Genomic DNA, 5,679 nt, shown 5'->3' on the forward strand with positions numbered 1-5,679 from the left:
TAATTGAATACTATTACCCCCATTTTGCAGATGAGGAAATTGAGGCAGAGAAAAAATAACTGACAGACTCAAGCACCAAACTGACTCTGAAACCAAAGACACCCTCTGCCTTCTTTCTGGTTCATTTCTCTAGCTGGGTGACCCTGCCTCATCCACCCTGCACCTTCCAGGGCTTCGTTCTCCTTCATGGCTTTCAGCACTGGGCAAGGTCTCTCCTGCCTGAGCCGGGCTGTCTCCCTGAGGTGCCCTTCACCTCCCTGTGCTTCCTCCCCTCCTTCCCCTCCTCTCTGGGGGAGCTGAGCCAGGCTCAGGTTTCTCCATTTCCAGGCTGAGTCTCCTGCCTTGAGCTGGGCGCACTGAAGAGAAGATATCTTGCTGACCTTGCACTTTCCATCCACTCTGGGGCTCTGGGCTCTGAATGGACACATGAGGAGTCCTGCACCCGCTGTCACGGTGAGGAACTGAGGAGGGGGGCTGGCCTCTTGCCCCGGACCTCTGGTGTGGGAGAAGTTACCCCAGTCCCACTGAGCAGGCCTGAGTTTGAAACCCACAGGCGTCTCTGTGCAGATCTGGGGCAGAAGTATTGCTGAGGGCACTGGAGGAGGAGCCCGGGCCAAGGGCTGGGTGGGATGTCCACCTGATTGTAGTTACAAACCCCTTCTCCACATGACAATGGAGTACTTACTAATTCTCCCTTGCATTGGACTAGTTTCTTCCTCAAGCTTTCTCTTTTGGAATGACAGAGTGTTAGAGATAGAGATAGAGTGGAGAGGGCTGGATAGACCCTTAGAAATCATTGAGGCCAAGTCTTTTTGTTTCCAGATGGGGCGCATGAGGCCCAGAGAGGGCAAAGACATGCTCAAAGTTGCACAGCAAGACAGCCACGGAAGCAAGTTGGAACCCAGGGTTCTGGACTCTTCCCAGTAAGTGTCTTATCCAGCTCAGTTCCACCCCTCACTGTGGACAAGAACCTCTATACTCCGCCACACACACACACACACACGCACACACGCACACACACACACGCACACACGCACACACAAACACAGGCTATGCACGATGGTCTAGGGAAGCAGGCCCTTGGGAGTGAAGTGGGAGGCACCCAGAGGCTGATGAGAGGCAGAGGCCAGGAAGGCAAGGACTGAAACTGTGCCTCTGGGGTGGGCGTGACATTCGGAGGCGTGGATGTGCGCTGGGATTTTTTGTGCCTTGTGAGCCACCCTTGCAAGGGTGGAAGAGGCCACCGAGAAACGCCCAGCCTCACTATTGAGGTCTTCACTGATGCTTAAAGGATTTGGAGGCCTCCAGCAAAGTCACTGGCCCACCCCCTGGATTTTCCCTCGCACTCGTCTCCTTCAGGCGTTCAAAGGCCCACCCGGTGCACCCTTTCCCCTAGTTTTCCAGATCGCCGCTGCTGCCGGGTGAGCCAAGGGCCATGGCCACAAGGGGGCACTGGCGCTCCATGGCTCCGGCGAGCGCGGAGGCGCGCTTTCTGCCGGTGTGGAGGGGTGGGGGCGCGGGGGCAGCAGGAGTTTGCATTCGGCTCCCCCACTCCTGGCACCCTCCCCATTTCCTCTTGGAAGCCTCCCTAATCCTCTTATGCCGAGGGTCACATCCCTGGGACCGGGGACGAGGTGTTTCATTTTCGATTCGCCCCTACTGCCCCTGGGGGAGGTCCGTGAAACGTAGGGAGGGGAGTCCCCTGGGCTGGAGCCCTCTTCCCTGCCCCTCTGCCCACCCCTTTTCCTTGCTCTTGTCTTCAGCTTGTCCCCTTTTCGGGTGTATCTCTCCCTTCATTCCCCGCCTGGTCAGCCTTCTCCCTTCTCAGAGCCCACGTTCCATCTCCTCTCCTCGGACCTTTCCCCTCCTTTCTTCCTTATCAGCTTTCGACTTTCACTCCCTGCTTCTCTCTCCCCCCTCCTGTTTCTCTCCCCTTGTCCTCCTCTCTTCTCCCTTCCCTTCTCTCCCCTCCTCCTTCCCTCTTCTCCATTCTCTTCTGCCTTCCCTCTCCTTTCCCTCTGCCCTGGCTCAGGCGGCCTCTCCCTGGAGGAGTGGAGATGTCAGGGTGGAGTGGGCCTCGGCCCTGCCTCTTCCCAGGGCTGTGGGCTTGCTCCCAGGCTTTGTGGGTTGAGACAGGGAGTGAGGGAGGCAACATCCAGCGCTGCTGGAATCTGGGAGTGGAGGCAGCCGCGGGTCAGAAACTCTCCAGTCCTCTTAGCAAGTGCAGCCTCTTCTGCAGGGGAGGGAGATTGAGAATCCAGAGACCTGGGGCCTGCTCTCAGCTCCAGCTCTGACCTCTGGCCTTGGTCCTGGCAGTGTGACCTTTCCCATCCTCTCTCTGAGCTTCAGTTTGCCCCTGAACACAATGGAGAGGTAGATCTCTGAGGACTCTCCCAGCCCTTCCTCTATTTTTTTTATTTTTCAGTGGCGACTGTCAATCCCAGGAGGCCTGAGCGTGGCTTCTCCCACATTCACCCTCTGTCCCCATGGCCCCCTTTAAAATGCTAGGGGCCACTGGTGTGACAGAGAGGGGTCTGTGTCTGTGAGTTGCACTGGAAGAGGGACTGGGGTTGGGTGTGGGCCCTGATGTCAGCATGTTGGGGAATCTGTCTGGCGTAGTTGCTTCCTGACTCTGGAGATCTGGGCAGCTCTTGGTGCCTGGAATTGTAGAATGTCAGTGCTGGAAGAGGTTTGGGGCAGAGATAAGTCAAACACCAGTATATGAGACCCCTGTGGTCCTCACTCCACCCTCCAGCTCTATACCAGGGTACACACCCAAGGCCTATTGCCTGCCTTTCACCTCTTAGCTTCCAAAAGAACTTAGAGAGGGGCAAAGACTTGCCTGGGTACATGCAGCAAGGTGGTGGTGAGCTGAGACCAGGCCCTGAGGCTCGCGCCTCTCAGCTGTGAGCATGCTGGGGCTGTGAGAACGCAGGTGAGGTGGTGTTGCCATCTGGCACGTGCTTTGGGGGACTGGTGAAGTGGAGGAAGGTGTGTGTGTGTGCATGGCAGAACTGGGGGCAGGATGGGAGGTGGGAGTCGTTGGGGATGATTACCTGCTCCCCACCTCTTGTTCTGGGCACACACCCATCCTCGGAGGAGACAGCTCTGGAGCCGCCAGTGGTCCTTGTTGCAGCTGGAGGGTAGCACCCCCACCTGACAGTGTGATTTATCACATTCTCCCTTTCTCCCCTCAGCCCCCAACCTTCCTGCAGACCCCAGAGAGGGCCCAGCCTGACTTAGAGGCAATTCACCTGTTTTTGATTTGAGACTCAGGTGGACTTTTCTTTCTTCTCATCAAAGAAGTGGTGAGGGGAAGTCAGAGCCCCATCCATCACCCCAGCCTCTCAGCAGCCTTGGGGAGGGGGAGCAGATGGGCAGGGGAAAGGCCCAGTGATCTTGCAGCCTCCTTAATTCCCAAAGGGAGCCTCCCAGACAGCCAGGCAGGGTATTACTGGCCCAGACATTTAGGTCTCCTACAAACGCTCAGGAGAAACCACCTAAGAGGTCCTTCATTGGTGCTCTGGATCTCTGGAGGTCTTAGGACCAATTTTTGTTTTCTAATCCCTGATGCCTAGGCAGGTAAGGGTGGGGCCTGGGAGGGGCTTGGGCCCCAAACAAAAACAGAACAAATATTTAGTGCCTGGAGAAAGAGGGAAGGGGATGCAAGATGGAATTCATTTTGTTTTCATCACCTGTTCTGGGCCAGACTCTGTTCAACACGTTATCTATCTGATTTAACTCTCCGAACACTGCCCCATTCTCCAGACGAGGAAACTGAGGCTCAGAGAGGTAAAGTGATTGGTTCAAGGTCAAATCACAAGGGAACAAGTAATGGACCAGATTCAGGGTTACAGCTATTTGGCTCCAGGATGTTGGCCTGGCCAGGAAAGATGACCCAACACACGCTCCTGTGTGATTCATCTCAAGGCCACTCCTAACATACATGGAACCTGTGCAATTAGAAGAAGTATCCCTTCCTCTGGGCAAGGTACATGGGTTGGTGCAAAGAGCTGGGGCTGAAGTTTAGCTCCCACTGGTCACCTGCAGCAGGCACTCTTGAGCAGGGCTCAGCCTACACAGCCATCCGCGTGGCCCTACTTGGGCTGTCCTTTCTTTACTGTGGGTTGAGCAAATCCTGGTCTAGGAGGGGAAGAGAGGAACCTGCTAAGCCATGATGCCAAATCCTCCTTCTCCTTATCCCCCTCCCGTGAACGTTATCATCATCACCGTCATCGCCACCATCATTTCAGGCATCTTCATGATACTACAATTACTAATAACAGGGGCTCCATTGTAGCTCAATCTGTTTGGAATTCTTCCCCGAAGCAACCCATTTTCTCCCTGCTGGACTCTTTCCTCCTCATTACACCCCTCTCAGTTTCCAGCTAGCAGAAGCCAATCCCGTGGGGAAATACATTCATGGCTGGGCCAGCTGGGTGGCCTGGGGAGATCTGAGAGAGATGAGGAGAGCAGGGGCACTGTGCAGGCTCAGGTATACTGGCTTAGTTGCTGTATGGCCTTGGGCAAACCACTAATCTCTCTGGGCCCAGCTCCTCATTTTCAATCTGAAGGGGTGGGATGGATGATATCTATGATCATTTCCAGCTTGGCCTCTTGGGCTGCTGAAACCTCTGTATTCAGAAGTCCTGCTCCCTTCTGTGCACCAAGGGATGAGAATAAAGCACCCTTCGGATTTCTCCCTGCAGCTTCCAGCCAGACAGGACACCAGAGGCAAGTTGGCCTGGCTGCTTCCTAGCTGTGTGACCTGGGACAAGCTACCTTACATCTCTGAGCCTCAGTTTCTTCATCTGAACAATGGAGATGATTGCACCTACCCTGCAAGGAAAGGCTGCTGTGAGGAGTCAATAAAATAATATATATAACTGTGCCATGCACAGCCATTCACATGGTAAACATTCATTCATGTATTCATTCAACAAATGTTCCTTGAGTATCTACGAAGGGAGGTAGGATAGTGTAGTAACAGTGCAGGCTCTGAAGCCAGACTCCCCGAGTTCAAAATCCAGTTCTGCCTTTTCTTATCTGTGTGAACCTGGTTGAATGACTTAACCTCTCTGTGCTCCAGTGACCTTATCTCCACAATAGGGCACCTACCTCATAGGGCTGTTATAAGGATTAAGTAAGTTAGTCCATGTAAAGTATTTACTGCTTGGCACAGAGTGGAGCTCATTAAATGTCATGAGACCATTCTAAATGCTGGGGTTGCAACAGGAACAAGACAGACAAGATCCGTCTGCATGGAGCATTCCATAAATGTTGGTCTCATTCTCTCTTCCTTTTGTTCTCCCTGTGAGGGGGACAAAGTGTCTCAGATAGCTCAAGCTAAAAGCCATCCTTTGCTCCTTCCCCTCTTCCAACCAATCCATAAATATTAAACATATATGCACATGCACAACAAATATTCTTCGAGCACCTTGTCTAGTTCTGTGCTAGATGCTGAGGCCGTGGAGATGAATATGACTCAGGCTTCATTCACTAAGAATGCTTAATGAGAGAGAAAGACAGACAGAGAGAGAGAGAGAGAGACAGAGTGAGATTCTCTTAGGGCCATGAGTTCTGAGTCTTAAGAAAAGATGCTGAGAACTTTCCTGGGGCTCAGGGAATATTTCCGACGGAAGAAAGAGCACAGGCAAGGGCATGGAAGTTCTGATAGGT

The 5,679-nt window shown here is 53.5% G+C and overlaps 1 long non-coding RNA gene across 1 annotated transcript; it reads left to right on the forward strand.

Moving 5' to 3' along the window:
• The first annotated feature begins 338 nt into the window (after positions 1 to 338).
• LOC105476678 (uncharacterized) lies at positions 339 to 4,869 on the forward strand. Its single transcript, XR_984177.3, has 3 exons — positions 339 to 453; positions 823 to 923; positions 4,710 to 4,869. It is a non-coding gene; the product is annotated as an uncharacterized lncRNA (long non-coding RNA).
• The last annotated feature ends 810 nt before the right edge of the window (positions 4,870 to 5,679 follow it).

This window comes from Macaca nemestrina, chromosome X (assembly GCF_043159975.1).
Source record: "Macaca nemestrina isolate mMacNem1 chromosome X, mMacNem.hap1, whole genome shotgun sequence".
Classification (NCBI taxonomy): Eukaryota; Metazoa; Chordata; class Mammalia; order Primates; family Cercopithecidae; genus Macaca; species Macaca nemestrina.